The sequence below is a fragment of the Chionomys nivalis genome, chromosome 3, assembly GCF_950005125.1.
Source record: "Chionomys nivalis chromosome 3, mChiNiv1.1, whole genome shotgun sequence".
Lineage (NCBI taxonomy): Eukaryota > Metazoa > Chordata > Mammalia > Rodentia > Cricetidae > Chionomys > Chionomys nivalis.
Genome location: NC_080088.1, coordinates 86,133,423 through 86,151,020, shown reverse-complemented (window position 1 = coordinate 86,151,020; position 17,598 = coordinate 86,133,423).

Below are 17,598 nucleotides of genomic sequence, written 5' to 3'. Positions count from 1 at the left end.
CAGCCTGGTCTACAGAGCAAGTTCCAGGATAACCAGGACTGTTACACAGAAACCCTGTCTTGAAAAACCAAAACCAAAATAAAGAAAATATAAATTTCTGCATACTGAAAGTTCAAGGTTCCTTGGACGCCAGGTCTCTGCTAAGCCGGCGGTTCTGAATTCACCTGTCCGTAATATCCCTGGCTACCAAAGTTGGGCCCCTCCCCTCTTAGGTCTCCTGCTCCAAGGAATGTATTTAGGACAAGGATTTCAACGAATTCCAGCCTCTCCCATGAGCCCCCATTTTAACTGTGAGCTGCGCAACTCCAAGCACACATATATCACTGCTATTCCCTGAGGTTCACACACCAACACCTGGGAAACTGTACTTTCTGTTGCTGCTGTTGTTTTCTTTCAGGTGCCTTCCACAGTATGGAGCAGGAGCCTGTGGTTGCCTTTATGTCTTTGCTGGCATCACTCTCGGAGAGTGCTAAGTGTGTGTCCCCTGGCTGGGCCCCAGGGAAGCAGTGTGTGCCCTCTCTAACTGTCACATCTCCATGGTGGCAGGTTTTACAATGACCCCTGTTCTACAGATTCTCCAAAGAAGATTTGACCACAGCCACGAAACTAAGGGAGTGTATCTTGCAGGGAAGCCATGGCAACGACAAGCGTCTAAGGCTGCAGCAGGCGGGTGGGGGTCATGATGATGTGTAGCCTGAATCCCTCAGCTGGTACCACCTCATCTTTTTTCTAGGGGAAGATTCCAGTGTGGCCAGTAAGTGCGCTGACTGCAGAATTAGTCTGTGTGGGGAAGAGGGGCTTGTCTCAAGCGTGTGACTCTTGCCGGAGAGCCAGCTAGAGTGGCTGATTGCCTTGGCTGTTAGAGAAAAGAAGACAGACTGTTGGACCCAAAAGCTGACTGCATTAACTATAAAGGTTTTTCGGATGTGCCACTTCAGGTCTCTGCTCAAGGATGAACTATTACAAAACTATTCTATTTTACGCTGAGTTGCCTGTGCATGTGTGTGCACGTTCTCGCAGCTGGAGCAGGGTATCAGCTGCTTTTTTTTTTTTAAGATTTATTGATTTATGTATACAACATTCTGCCTCCATGTACACCTGCAGGCCAGAAGAGGGCGCCAGATCTCATTACAGATGATTGTGAGCTACCATGTGGTTGCTGGGAATTGAACTCACGACCTCTGGAAGAGCAGCTCTTTACCACTGAGCCATCTCTCCAGTCCTCAGCTGCTGCCTTTTGTCACAGTATTCTCTGTGTTGCCCTGAGGTTGCTTTTTCAGCTCCGCAGCTCTTTTTCCAGAGCCCTCACCCCAAAGAGTTTTCACATTTTCAATAAGAAACACGTAGAGCTGGAGAGATGATTTAGTGGTTGGGGCACTTACTGCTCTTCTCAAGGGCCCGAGTTCAGTTCCCAGAACTCACGTGGTGCCTCACAGCCACCTGTAATTCTAGCTCCACAGGCTCTGATGCCCTCTGAGGGTTCAATCATGTAACTCCTATAGTTCTGAAGCCGTGGGAAGAATGGCACCTGGCACCCCCTACTGCCTGGGACTCTGTCATTGGCTCTAAGTGCATCTTCGAACGGAGAACGGACAACGATTGATTTCTTACAGCCTGAATTCAGCTCGTGGCTCAGCTCTTGGGAGTCTGTCCAGGTCAAGAGGCGGGCTGAAAGGGGCTCCTGTTCTGGCTGATCTTGATTAGACGGGAGCAGGATGGAGACCCAGCTAGGAGGTGAGATACATAGGTGTGTCCAGAGAGAACGAACTAGAGGGAAGATGCACACTGAACGTGGGTGACACCATTACCGGCAGCTGCGAGCCTACATGGCATAAAAGAGGAAAAAGGAGAAAGCCCAATGGAACAGGTACCTCGCCTGTCCCTTCTTGTCCCCTGAGAAGTGAGATTCTTCACTCTCCACCACACACACACTGCCATGGTGGCCTAACAACTCTGAAACTGAACCAAAGAAATCCTTCTTGGTTTGCTTAAGTATTTGACAACAACAGCAACAGAAACTGCTTTCCCCCCTCCCCCATAATCACAGAAAACACAGAGCCCCATTCTGAGCCGTGTGCCCCCCCCCCCCAGGCACCTTCCCTACACCACCCAAGCAGTGGTTCAGCTTCACAGCTGCGGCCCAAATTCTCCACAGATTTCATTTGGCCTCAGAAGCATTTGAAGGTCCTTCACAGGCCTGCTCCCTAAGGCTTGCTCAGCCTCTCTCTTATGTACTCCAGGACCACCAGCCCAGGAAAGGGCACCGCTCACAGTGGGCTAGCCTCTCCATATCAATCATTAAACAAGAAAGGGCATGAAGATTATTTATCACCTCCCAGTGTGGTGGTTTAAAAGAAAATGGGCCCCAAAGGGAGTGGCACTATTAGGAGGCGTGGCCTTGTGGGAGTAGGTGTGGTCTTGTTGGTGTGACTGTGGAGGTGAGCTTTGAGGTCTCATACATGCACAAGATGCCACCCAGTGTCTCAGACCACTTCCTGCTGCCTACCAAGATGTAGTGCTCTCAGCTCCAGCACCATGCCTGCCTGCAGTCACCATGTCCCATCATGATAAAGGCCTAACCCTCTGAAAATGTAAACGGCCCCAACTAAATGTTTTTTCTTTATAAGAGTTGCCGGGGTCATGGTGTCCCTTCACAGAAATAGAATCCATAACCGAAACATCCAGTTTCATTATCCTCTCCCTTAAACACATGCACACACACACATTCATTCACACACACCACACACTCACACTTTTACACACACACACACTCATTCATACACACATACTTTTCAGGTCTGTTTGGAGCAGTCCGCCACTGTCAAGGCTACAGATCCCCTCTCAGGATCCCCACCCTAAATCTACTCTACCAGACAGTTCCAACAATTCCCACAGCTCTTCCACACCAAACACGGCCCAGCTGTGGCCTGTCCCTGTTCCCTGGCCATTGGTCAGTATATGGGTGCTTTCTTCTCTGCCTCGGCCACCTTTGGTCCATATGTGAACTGAGTGTTGAGGTTCCAGGGCACTGCAATCCCTCTCAGATGTCAAATCAGAAGTCATCTCAAATCCCTCCTCACAGCTGTTCCCCATCTACACCCTTCCTAGGGTTCTCTGACATGGGTGGTGGTGGCCATTTCTTAAACTAATATAAAGCCTTCACATACACACCTTTGTGAGGCACCGTGTTGTTCTGATGCATGGTGTTAAAGTGAGGTTGTATATATTCAATTCCTCAAATATTTATCAGTATTTTGAGGTGTGCAGCCAATTTTTGTCACCTGTAGTCTCCTGACTGCACAACAGCACAGAAGGAATTGTGTGTCCCCGTCACTCAGCTCCCATTGATTGGCATCTTCCCCGGGTGAGGTACGTTTTTAAGGGATGTGGACAAAGAGCATCCTTAAGGTTCTCAAGAAGAAGGATTTCCGTATATTCTAGGTGCCTGTTATTGCACGATCATTTACAGTTAGGCCTTTTATTAGTTTGGTGAGACATGCTGAGCAATAACCAGTAATGACAGACCAATAGATACAACATATTATCTAGAAAACAGTCTCAGATGTTGTAACTCTAGTCCCTTACTTTGATCTGTTTCCCTGAGCTCAGAATTTTAGAACGAGAGGGGCCAATAGTTCTGCCAGCTGAATGTTCTGAGGCCACAATGCAGAAGAAACTGTCTCAACAACAGGCACCACTAATGTATTTGCTTGCTACCGTGCTGTGTGTGTGTGTGCATGCGTGCACACATGTGGGTTTGCATGTATGCGTGTCAGTGCGCTTGCTTGTGAGTGTATGTGTGCAGGTCGGAAGTTAAAGTCAGAAGTCTTCCTCCATTGCTTTCTATTTATTTATAATTTTATGTGTTTTGCTTGTGTGTGCATTGGGCGTGCCTGGTGCCTGAAGAGGCCCAAAGCAGGTGCTAGATTCCTGGGACAGAAGTGTCAAACAATTGTGAGCTGCCATATTACAGAGAGTTGGATGCAGGGACATGAACCCAGAGGCAGTGGGTGCTCTTAACTGCTGAGTCATCTCTCCAGCCCCAACCCCTCTTGTTTGTTTGTGTTGGTTGTTGTTGTTGTTTGAGACGGGGTCTTTCACTGAGCACGGACTTCACCAATGTCTAGACCGGCTGGCCAGTGAGACCCAGGAGCTGCCTGTCTCTACTGCCATCAGTGCTGAAGTAACAGATGTGTGCCCAGATTTTTGTGTGGATGCTGGAAATCAAAACCCAGGTCCTCATGCTGCACATGATATACTGGCCCTGATATACTTTGAATTTGGAATTTCTATGGTGAAACGTCACCCAGGGCTGTGTGGCTGGGAGGTGAGTCTGGATGAAGGCCTGTAGCCCAGAAAGGCTCTCCCCTCATCCACAGCTGGGTGCTGACTGGAAAAGGGGTTGAGGCTGCACGCTTGACCCCTTCCTCTCTCTTGCAGACTCACTTTCCACCACAGTGGGAAACCAAGTGAAGGCCCTGGCCAGGTGCAGCCACTTAATCGTTGATTTCCCATTCTCTTAAACCAGGAGAGATACGTTTCCATCCTTCCTGTAGCATCCGGCCTTAGGTTTTCCGTTAGGGCGGCACAAGTTGGTGGGATAAGACATCTGTCCAAACTTCTCCCTCGTTGTCACTTTATCTCACCAAACCCGTCACCAAACTGAATATTCCCTCAGGACCTCGCACTTCTGCCACTTCACGCTACCCCAGTGTCCCAGGCCCACGCTCTCCTTGCTGCAATGACATTGACTGTGTAGGGCCATAGTCCACCCGGGAAAGAGGTGTTAATTTAGTCTACGTGACTGAGCAGGCATAGATAGGAAGACGTCATTTGCTGGATATCTAGGAAACAGAGTGCTAATGAATTTCCCCCTCAGTTTACTTTTTGGTATAAAAGCTGTTTGGAGAATAAACTCGGGTGATTTTTCAGGATGTGAACTCAGGATTTCATGAGGGATCCCTGAAAACTCCCTCCCGATGAAGTCATGTGAGTTGTGTCTTTATTCCCATGCCTCCCCTCTGGTCCGAGAAATAATTTATGGTCTGGGCTGGTCCCGGACAGGACAGACTGCTCCATGCTACCCCGTTGTCCCAGACTGACTCTCTCCTTGTTGTAGTGACATCTGCCACTCTGCGTTACCCCAGTGTCCCACCCCAGGTGGACTTTGTTCTGGTTGCAGTGGAACATCCCCCAAGAGCCCATCTCTGACCCTCCCATGTGTGTGACAAACCCAGAATCAGGCAACCCAAGATCGAGACGCAAGGCTGCTTTTGCCAAGCACCACCCATCCTCTGCCCATCTTCTCTAGCCCCGCCCTACATGCTCAGCCCCATTAGCTCGGGGTCCATGCAAGACGTGCTGATCTTGTGACCCCAGCTACTCCTTCTGACTGACTTTAAGTGTGGGTTGTATTATTAATCAGCTGTGGCAGGGCTAATGGATCAGGAGACAGCTGCCATTGGCACTAAGAATGTTGGGATGCTATTGTTACTAGCAGACCGCCCCCAAGGGGCCACAGCACACCACGTGGGGCCAGGCAGGGGAGTGCTGGGTTGGTCAGGAGGTGGGGGAAGGCAAAGGCACAGATAGCTTTCATTATGGGCTCTGTGGGGAGAGTGGATGCAGAGTAAGCGGATGCTGAGAGGTGAGGTTGGTTCACTTTGTACGTAGGGGCCATTGAACGTGACACCCCGAGGTTGAAAGGGGCAGAGTGTGAGGGCTCGCCCACGCCCCTGAACAAATAAGCGGTTTGTCTTCTGCGGGCGACTACTGGCCCTACAGGCAGGCCCTGCGAGCCCAGGACCCCAGGTGTCAACACATCCAGTGTAGGGTCTAAAATAATGTAGTTAATATGACCTTGATGGTCCCTCCTTTGTTCCTGGCACGAGTGGGGATAATGTGACCCCGAGTTGGGCTCTGGTGGCCCCTACATGAGCCTCTGGTCCCCATCTAGAGGCGGGTGCCTGGCACACGGTTGGCACTGAGAATGTTGGCTTTCTCTCCTGCATGTGCCCCTTCACTGGCACCTTGTTTCTGCCTTTGGTCTGGGTTAGCTGTCCCCTTAGGGACACGCTCTACATGCTCTATTGAACACAGTTCTGACCGCGTGGGATCATAGATGTGTCTCCCCCTGCATGGGAAGCCATCTGAGGGCAGGAGCTGCACTCTAGATATGCACTCCAAGGGCCCCCACAGACCCCAGCCCCCGTCCACTTGAGTAGCTCAGCAGACACAGACGTTTGCCGAATGGATGAATGAATTGTGGTGTCTCCGTTTCCACCGGCTCCCACTGGAGGGTAACTCTGGGGCCTCTCTGGAACAGACACCGTGGCTCTCCTGTACTACATCCTCTCTCCAGTCCTTTCTTGAAATCAGAACGAGGCGTTACTCCATCTGCCCCTTGGGCCAGGCAGGCACCAGCTGGAGCGGGCATCTGAACTCAGGAATTGATTTCCCAAGTGCACAGAGCCCGCGTGCACAGCAAATGAGGCAGAAGCCCTGCTAATGAGGAGAGCAGCCCTGGCCTCAGCCTGCTGGGGAATGAGCACATCTCACCTCTGCCCGCCAAGCACAGGGCTCCTTGGCTCAGGCCTGGGCTATTCTCTCCTACACCCCCTCAGACTCTTCCCCAGACATATTCACTCATCCCAAGCCAAAGCCAGTCCAGTTTTTTAAAAAACAAACAACAACAAAAAAAAAACCTCAGCATATTAATGGAGTGCGTTGAATCTAGCAAGGGAGAAATTTTCAATCCTAAATCATCTTTTGGCCACTGACCTCCTTGAGTGGATGCCATTATGGCCTCCACACCGGGTTCCGTTTCATCACCTTCGAGCTCTTTTTCCACAGTGGCCAGAGTAGGGCTCCTGTGGGCGGCCTCTGCGCATGGGTTTCTGCACAGGTGGAGGCATAGGCAAGTGCTTGCAGCCCTGGGATCTCAATTGGCAGGCTGCCCTCTATGCCAAAGCATTGCTTCCTCAGCTGTTGGGTGGCTTGTGACATTTGTTCCTGAGGAAGTGGGGGGGGGGGGCGGAAGAGCACTCAGCTGCCTGTTCACCCAGGTCTCTGGGGAAATAAAGCCACGGGGCAAGATGGGAGAGGCAGCTGCCACCAGCAGGCCTCCTAATTCCCTAATCCCTCTGGGCTTCCTGCCACAGCAGTGCCTCCACAAAAAGCCTGGAGTTGCCTTGGGGAGGGCATGGGAGCAAGGAGTAGATCAGCCACACAGTACGCATTTCGTCTTTGAAAATACCTAACAAGTTCCAGGCGCAAGACAGGAGCAGAAAACACAAAGAGGGAAAAATGGGTTTTCCTCAGGGTACAGAGGTTCTGGTTGAAGGGTCCAATAAGAAAACAAATGACTAACACATGACACTGAGCTGGAGAGATGGCTCAGGGGTTAAGAGCACTGGCTGTTCTTCTAGACGATGGGGGTTCAATTCCTAGCCCCCACATGGTAGCTCACAACCATCTATAATTCCAGTTCCAGGGGATGGGATCCAAAGCCTTCTTCTGGCATGACTGGGCACCACACCCATGTAGTGTATATACACACATGCAAGCAAAACACTCATACACATAAAGTAAAAATCAGTGAATCTTGAAGAGGTTGGAGAGATGGCTCAGCAGTTAGGAACAGAGAACAGGAGTTCAATCCCTGGCGCCCACACCGATGACTCACAACCTCCTGTAACTCCAGCTCTAACCACTCGCTAGTTTCATGTCAACCTGACACAAGAGTTATCTGAAAGGAGGGGGCCTCAACTGAGAAAATGCCCCCGTAAGATCCAGTGGTAGCCAAGCCTGCAGAACATTTTCTTAATTAATGATTGGTGTACCAGTCCACTGTGGGCACCATCAATCACTGATGGTCCCGGGTTCTATAAAAGTGGAAGCTGAGCAAGCCATGAGGAACAAACCGGTATTCCTCCATGGCCTCTGCATCAGCTCCTGCCTCTAGGTTCCTGCCTAGTTTGAGTTCCTACCTTGGTTCCGTCAATGGGCTGTGACCTGGTGCATGTAAGCCAAATAAATCCTTTCCTCCCTAAGTTTCTTTTGGTCATGGTCACAGCAATAGTAATCCCAAGACAGCACTCACATTCACAGACCCACATCACACACACACACACACACACACACACACACAAATACTTAACAAAAAAAAATGACATGACATGGAACACTGTGTTCAGGAGCTTCCAGGTGGCTTTGTTGCTTTGGTCAAGTCTTGAAGGAAACATGAAACACGTGGGAAAATTAGGGAGGGGGAAGTAGGAGATAATACTGTACAAGAATCAAGCAGACCCAAGGGCTTGGTTAGAAAACATAAGCACATACTCTCAAACTTCCATCTGAGGATCCCAGGGAGGTTACATGCCTCAACCCAAGGAGCAGAACTCACAGCTGAAAGTCACTGAAGTCTACATGTATCAAACCCCAGTGTGGACACAGTTCACTGGGGACCTCGTAACAACAAGGGGGCTTCGGGAGCTGGAGACAGAATCCCTAGTTTCAGACTAGAGTGGGCTATGGAGTGATAGTGATACCCTGTCTCAGGAAGAGAGAGATGCAGCTATGGGTGTGGCTTAGTGGTAGGACACTTGCCTAGTGTGTATGAAGTCCCCAGTGCGGCAAAAATCAATCAATAAAAGAAATCCATAACAGAAAAGTAGAGCGAGGGCTCTGGAAAAATCAGAAGCAGCCTGCGCGTGTCTGTTTGAAACGCAGCACCCATTATTAGCACTCTCGGTTCTCAGAGCTGTCAGGGCCTGTTCAACGCGAACACACGTTTGGTAGTAAGAGTTAAGCAAGAAGAGTTGTTTTTGTTTTTTTATTTTTAATCTCCCAGAGCATGGAGCCTGGACCAAGCTGGCCCTTAACAGGTTCAGTGACCCAACAATGTCACTAAAGACACCAGCTCTCCCCTTGGCCATTCCCAGCACAGCTCTCAGCCTCAGCTGGCGTTCTGACAACCAAAGATGGCAGTCCTAGCCCGAGAGAGTAACAGAGTCATCAATAGGACCGCGGAGGCATCTCCTCACAGGCTCGCTCTTCGCAACAGAGAGCTTCCTCAGAATGCGCCCTGCAGAAACAGAACCCACACTTACAAAAAGCCTTGTCCCAAGGAGTCGGCTCATAAGTCCCAAGATCTGAAGGAGACTCAGGAAAGTGGGTGATGTAGTTCTAGAAAGTTCAAAACCCAAGAGTTGAAGTTTCAATTCATATCCAAAGCCAAGAAAAACCCGAGTGGCACAGCCTGGAGACCATTTGACGGAAGGCATCTCGTCTCTCCTCCGACCTCCAACTGATTGTATGAGGTTCACTCACACTGCCTGAAACAGCCATCTTATCCACTGCCCACAGTCATCTTGGCAAATAGCCTGTACTCATTGACCGAGGCAAATTCATGCTAAAGCTAACGGTCACAGCACCGGACTTGTCCTCCCCGAGTTTCATTGGCCGTAACTGGATCACGTGTCTATTCCTAAATACTGACAAAGGAAAAATGTGACGTCATGATGCCTCAAGCAATCCTGGTTTGCCCCTGTACAGCTGCCACCATGGGTAAGACAGAGCGCTGCTTGTAGTTTGTAACAACACAGAGTTAATTTTGGTGTGGTGGTTTTATTTACTTGCAAGGCTTTTGTTTTTATAAGAAAATTTATTTAGAAGAAGAGAAGGAGGAGGAAGATGGAAGAATTAGGACCCACACAATTGTGGTTCCTAGCACCCATGTCCATTCCTCACTCCTACCCATTTCTGGGGATCCCAAGGCAGTCTTTCCTATACGCAAAGAAGGCCAGTGTCACCTGCTGCTCTTCCCTCCAAGACACGCAAATCTGCAGTCAGCCTCCGTCTCTAGCTTTGGACCTCCGTGGATGACCTCAGAAGTCAGCGACTGGCATCTTAGCAACCAAAAAGGCAGAGGTACCAAAATGGCTGGGTTATATAGAGAAGAGCCTCTGGGGGAAGGGCAGCCCAGTTTGGGGGTAGAGGGTGAGGTACGCCAATCAAATCCTGTAACAGGTAGGAACTGAGGGATGCTGGGAGAACCTGGCTACCAGGTCCCCTTTGTGATGTTAAATAGGCATCTCAGCCATTTATCCCAGGGTTTGAGACTTACCGATACCCTCTCTCTCTCTCTCTCTCTCTCTCTCTCTCTCTCTCACACACACACACACACACACACACACACACACGTCTTTCTCTCTCCCTTACAAACTTACACACACTGTATCACCATGGGAGCTGGGTCAGAGTGGAAGATTGCAGATTCCTCCCCAGGCCACAGAACCTCCCCTGCCTTCACTCCGTCCTGCAGACCTTTTCTTTCTGGTCCTTCGCATCATGCCTCTTGTCTGCCCATGGTCCACGCCCCAGCCTCCACTTCATCCCTAAGTGACTACTTCCTGAAAGTGTGCCGCATGTGGATAGACTCCAATAGACACTTCAGGAAGGAACAGCTTAGCTGTCTTGAGGTAAAATGTAGGTGTCCTGCACTTTGATGTGGCTAAAGTTGGAATAAAGATTTTCTTCTTTTCTTCTTTCTTTGACTATGTAGCCCAGGCTAGAGTCCAGGCTGAAATGTCACTAGCTAAGTGGTCCATGTTAAGAGCTGGGAATGCGGGTGCGCATCACCACATCCGGCTAAAGTAAGAACATTAGGAGATGAAGTTGGACCGGGGTGTTAATATTATTCCTTCCTGCTGGGCCTGGTGGTACACGCCTTTAATCCCAGCACTCAGGAGGCAGAGGCAGGTGGATCTCTGAGTCTGAGGCCAGACTGATCTACAGAGTTCCAGGACAGCCAGGGCTACAAAGAGAAACCCTGTCTCAAATGAACAAGCAAACGAAAATGCCTAAAAGGCAGCTTGTAAAACTAACACAGGAAAATAAGTAACCCTGGAGCCCACCAGCACTGTGGTAAGAGAAAACAAAACAGAAAAAACTATACCACACACACAAAAAGCTTTTTAATAGCAATGTAAAAAAAAGGAATAGCAATACTCACTAAGAGAATGCAGTCAACTATCAGGAAGATGGAGCAATTGAAAACATCCATACACCCACCAACAGAGCCCCAAATACTCAGTGAAAACTGACAAAATGTTCTCAAGGAGGAAAGCCAAACCAGCTATAAATTGGAAAATTCAGTTCTCCTTTCTTAGCAATAGAACAGAGAGACAGAATATCAGCAGAGATATAAAGACCCTTGAAAACAACTACTTCCCAAGACAATAGAATCACAGTCAAGTGCACACATTTTCCAGGTTAGACCATATTTTAGTCCAGAAAAAAAAAAAAACAGTCCAAACTTAAAGGAGATAGTGTGGACTCTGCACCCATTCCCTGCCAATCACAGAGAATTATATTAAAGACCAGCAATGGGAAGAAGGACTGGGAAATAACCAACCATTTGAAAGTTGCTATACGTTTTGTATTTGTTAGGGTTTCTACTGCTGTGATAAAACATCATGACCAGAAACAACCGGGGGAGAAAAAGGTTTCTTCCAAAATCTTACAGTTTACAGTCTCTCATGAGGCAAGTCAAAGTCAGAGCTCAAGCAGGATCCTGGAGGCAGGAACTGAAGTGGACACCATGGAGGAACACCACTCACTGGCTTGCTCCCCATGGCTTGCTCAGGCTGAGAAAAAGCAATGTAATCAAAGTCGATTCTAGGAACGAATCAACTAGAGAAACCTCTGTTACACTGATGGTGAGGAGAGAGGCCGGAAGTTACATCATGAATGAGAGCGGAAGCTGGATACACGGAGTCCAACCTAAGAGCCTCCCATCACACAGGCAGACACGGTGTTGTGTACACATGGTGGAAGGCATTCAGCCCAAGACAAACAGGACATCCTGTCATTTTTGACAACGTGGATAAATGTGGAGGACACTCTATCGGTGAAGCAAAGAAAAGGCAGAAAGCATAGCGTGTGATTCACGGAAGCCCATGTTTACGTTTGTCTTAAAAAGAAGGAATCGCCGACACTTGTGTCACACTCCAGGGAGACTATGCTGTCGCGAGCATGGGTACTGCTCTTCAGACCTTCTCACGCACCTTGTATCTGGAGAAACATGGGATCCATGAAGTCACAGCTGCTTCTACAGCCCTGGGAAAGCCGCACAGGGATGAGAAGAAACGCTCTATTTAATTGGCCTATGAATTCTCACAACCTTTTTTTTTTTTTTTTTGTCTCTTCTCTGTTTAACAAGCGTCTGGGAAAACCATCTCCTGCTGTCACCCTCAGGCCTGGACATGTCTTAGCCTTATAGCTCTGTCATTTTTACAAGTCTCTATGGATGGCTCTCCAGTTCATCTCACCGCAAAAGGCGAAAAGCTAGTCACTTGATGATGTCAACAGAGATAGGATGCTAACTGCCAAGTAAACGATGTAGAAGAGGCCTCGTGAGGTCCCCCTTCAAGTGTCCCTCACTGACAGGAAGGGGAAGGGGGCTAGGAGAATGACAGGAGACAACCTGAAGGAGAATGAAGGTTCTCGAACAGAGATGCGGCTTTGATGCAAGCTCAGGAGGACACCTAGGCTCTCTCTCTCAAAACACAGATATCTGGACACGAAAGTTTTGATGGCATCAGATTTGAGACTAAAGCATAGAAGTCCTGGAAGAGAAAGCAGGCTCTGTGTTCAACTTTCATATGGTGACCTAAAGCTGCCAGTACCAGTGACCGTGTCAGCTGACAGCATAGTAAATAAACTTATCACACAAAGGGGACAATGACTCAATAGCCTGTGGGTTTCTCATTTTTTTAAAAAAGTGGCCGGACATTGTCGCGCCCCCCCTCGTCCAGCAAGGAAGATGCAACACCGGAGCTCTTCTTGCAGCAGTTTTATTCAGAACTTTATTCACAACTTCTTTCTCTTTCCTTTTCTCTCTCTCTCTCTCTCCCCGGACAAACCTCTCCCAGTCCTTAAATAGGCATGGGCCGCCAACCCCAGATTGCTACCTGGGCACGGTCCATAGGTCCACGTATATGCAGGCAGCTGACGATCACTGCGTGATAATAGCATAAGTCAGGCCTAGTTGATATTAGGAGTTGATTATCACAGAGAGCACTCGCTTTCGGGATCGCGGAGGGCGGGAGCCAGCACCATTAGGTGCGACTCCACGCAGCTCTCTACACATTGCCATCAGGTGTGACTCCACGCAGCTCTCTACAGGACATGGTGTCAGAACACGGTCCAGGAATGGAGCCATGAGAGAAGTCTGAGCGCTTGTGAGAACACTCTAAGAAAACAAGTCGCAGCCGGGCGGTGGTGGCGCACACCTTTAATCCCAGCACTCGGGGGGCAGAGGCAGGCGGATCTCTCATTTCTTAATTATACGTTACATTTTTAAATGAGCTGCACTAACACTATACCTTAATCAAGATCAAAAATATATCATATATCAAAATTGAGCTTAAATTTGTATCAATAAACCAAGATCCGTAGCAACACAAGTCTCTACAGCAAATAGGGATATACGTGAACTAAACTATAGATCAACCAACCGCATCCAACTGACAGGGAGCAGTGCCTAGAGGAACAGCAGCTAATGCTTATTTTAAGCGCCATGAAACATCCAGATAGACTACACGTGGGCCATAAAAAAAAATCACACTCAACAAAATTTTAAAAACTGAAATTGTACAAAAGGCAACGGAATTAAACTATAAATAACAGAATAGCTGTCCGTGGGAGCAGATGGCTGGTTTTCGTAGTGGAGGACTAAAACGGTGACGCACGTACTGGCAAAGTGTGAAGCTGAACAGAGCTGTGAGCCATCACTCCAAAACACCCAAGTGCTGGTGACTCTTCGCCTGTGCAGCCATAAGGCAGCGGGAGGAAAGGGCGCAGAGGGGTGAGTCCCAGTCCCACGTATGCTTGGAGCTCAGCATTCCACATGGAACGACATGACAGCAGGTTGTGCCAGCCCCGCTCCAGCCTTGCAGAAAATCCTCACTCCATTTCCTCCTCCTTTCTGCCCTGACTACAAGCAGGCATCTACGGGCTCCTCCCAGTCTCTGTTCACTTCACAGTCCAGGCTGGGTGCCTCTGCCATCCACACACTCTGTGATGTGTCTTTTGTGATCTTGTGCCCATCCCTAAGATACCTGATGGAGGAGTTACTTTCATTTAATAAAGAAACTGCCTTGGCCCATTTATAGGCCAGCCCTTAGGTGGGTGGAGTAAACAGACAGAATGCTGGGAGAAAGAAGCCGAGTCAGGAGTCGCCATGATTCTCCCACTCCAGACTGACGCAGGTTAAGATCTTTCCTGGTAAGCCAGCTCATGGTACTACACAGAATATTAGAAATGGGTTAGATCAATATGTAAGAGCTAGCCAATAAGAGGCTGGAACTAATGGGCCAGGCAGTGATTAAAAGAATACAGTTTCCGTGTAATTATTTTGGGTAAAGCCATGTGGGCGGCCGGGTGCCGGGGACGCAGCCCCGCTGCTCTTATTACAACAGATACCAAACACCAATGACTCTTGGGGTGCCCTGCAGGGTGCTTTTGGAGAAAGACAGGTGGTTGGGACACACTCCCACCAGGATGAGGGCTGGGCTGTAACAGGAAGTGGTGGAGAACCTGGCTTTTCATTACAAAGATTTCTGAAACATTCTGATATACTCTGGGGTGCTCTCTGTGTCCCTCTTTACCCGAGACAGCCTGGCTTGCAGCTGATCTTCCAGCAGACAGCTTACCAGCACATCTGTGACTCTCAAAAGGACCCCACTCTGGCACTGAGATTCCATGATGGCAGCCATCCCAGGTCTTTGTCCCCAGCATATCTAGTGTTCACATCCCTCCGTGACTTCAGTGCCTGAGGCTCTGACCTCTGCAGGGACTGCATTCACGTGCACACTCCCCACACATACATGGGATTTTGCTTATTTATTTTTACTTTTATATTTTATTATTTATTTATTGAGGTAGGGTTTCTCTGTGTTAACAGTCCTAGCTGTCCTGGAACTCACTTTGTTTTTGACCTCAAACTCCCAGAGATCCACCTGCCTCCGTCTCCCAAGTGCTGGGATTAAAGGCGTGTGCCACCACCGCCCAGCATCACATACACTAAAATTAAGAAACAAACAGAGCTACGTAGTCAAGAGCTCTGGCTGCTCTTGCAGAGGACCCAGGTTCAGTTCCTAGCACCCACATTGGAGCTCACAACCATCCACGTGTAACCAGACCTTGGCGAGGCAACATCTCCTTGAGGACCACCCAGACATTGGCCGGTAAGCGTCTGCTGAGGGACCAGTGCAGTCCTCTTTCAGCCCCTGCCCCCTGCATTGAATACCATCAGGGCCTTAAGACAAGGATACCCATCCTCAAAGCGGGTGAGCTAAAGTCAGAGCTTGCAAGCAGGCTGGGACACTGGCTTTTTCTAAAGCCCCCAAAGATTCCCTCAGGTGTTTAGGACTGAGAACCACTGACTCTATGCGCTTCCCCTCCCAGGGTGCAGAAGTGACCTCCTACTCTGGAGTGAGTCCCGACTGTCTCCTGACCTGTGTTACACCAAGTGCATCCACTGTTGGCTACCCATATATGGAGGCTGAAGATGTGTTCAGCACGTATGAATGTCTCAGTGTTTCATTCTGAGACAGGGTCTCACTTTGTAGCCCAGCCTGGCCTCATACTCAAGGCAATGCTCCTGCCTCAGTCACTCAAGCACTGGGATTACAGGCATTGGTCACCACACCTTTTATGCCCAGTGTCTCAACAATCTAAAATCGATCTGGCTGAGCAGCTACCGTTATGTCCCTTTGAGGTTTATTTGAAACAGACTTGATAAGGTTAAGTAATTTGGTCAACTTTACACAGCTGTTTAGACAGAGAAGTCAGCATCTGATTCCAAAACTCCAGGCTTTGTGCTCATGCCGTATTGTCTTCAGACGACCTTCAGTGGGCATAGGAGCTACGACTCAGCCTTAGAATTACCAGCTCTTTCCCCTAATATTTCACGAACACACAATCCTTGTCAGACGTGTACTGCCCCAGGGACCCACGGTGTCACGGTAGCTGCTTGTGTTCTGAAGGCTTTGCTCCCTTATTACTGTAATCTCATTTTGGAGAACAGCAAACCAGAGGATAATTCCAGGCTAAATCGCATTTGTGTTTTTAATCAAGTAGCCGGTGTAATTGATTATGTAATAATTCCATTCTCTGCTTAGTTTAATCCTCGGGAAAATAGTAGTTCTCCCTATTAAACTCTTTCTGACCTTGACTTTGAAGACTCGTTGCAATGCCCATGGCTGACAAGACTCGCATCCAAGACATGGAAATTAGGCACATAAAGTATCAAATGAGCAGACTCCCTTTAACTTCTGAGGTGACTTCATCCCGAGAGGGCTTCTGGGGAGACTTTCTCCATCTCATTATCTGACTTAGAGGCTTGTCAGTAACAGCCAAACTGTTTCAATTCTGTAACTACTGCTGGGAAACCGAAGAGCTCGGCTGAGTTAGCCAATGTGGCACTACCCAGTACTCTGAGTCACACATGGTTTATGAGGTTAAACACCTGTGATGGCTTTCCTTGCTTGTCAACTTGACATCTGGAAGAAACGAACCCAAATGGCTGGACACACCTGTGGAGGATTTTGTTTTGTTTTTTTAGATTAAATCATTTGAAGTGGGAAAAGTCACTTCTAATCTGGATCTTTGAGGTGGGAAGATCCACCTTTAATGTGGGCCACACCTTCTACTGGCAGCCTAAAGGACATGGAAGAAAGAAGCCAGCTCTCTTTGCCTGCGGGTTCTTGCTTTCACTAGCGCACGCATTCCTTCACTGGCATTACAGCCATTTCTTTGGGATTCAAGTGTATGCTGAAGACCAGCAAAGACATCCAGCCCTTGTAGGCTGAACAACTTCTGGATTCTTGGGACCTTCTACTGGTAGACGGCCATTGTTAGATAAGCTGGGCCAAAGCCTGCATGTCATTCTAATAAATATATGATTCATTAGAACACACAGACACACATATACACACACATATGAATGTGTGTATATGTATGTGTGTATGCATGCACTGTAGGTACTCCAAGCCCTAAAAACACATTAAAAAAAATAAAGAAGGGTTCAACAGTGCTCCTACAGAGGACCCAGGTTCAATAAATACATATATTCATTCTTTAAGTTCTGCCCCCTAGAGAACCCAGAATAACACAGTATCTTTCTGCAAACTGAAGAATTATAGCCTTCAGTAGTCAAGGCTGATATCAGCAGTGAAGGGGACGTGGTCATCCACAGGACAGGTCAATTAAGAGGTCTCATAGACACAGATGGCTGCCCCATGCTGACACTGACTTTGCAAGTCTGAGACAGTCTGCTGTTTGCAGGCAGTTCTGGATGGACATCAACGATGGGCATGACAACTCTGTGCTTTGGTCTTCATAGGAGGCTCATAAATATTTAGTGAGAAAACGAGGGGGGCGGAGAAAGTGTGATATATGTCCAAAATGGAGGCAGAACTTTTATACATTTACTGAAATCTTACAATGTCCACACAGACGGGCTGGGCTATAAAGAGCCCATAGGTAATGTGGCCAGTTTTTTGGGGGGAAGGGAGCGTTGTTTTGTTTTTT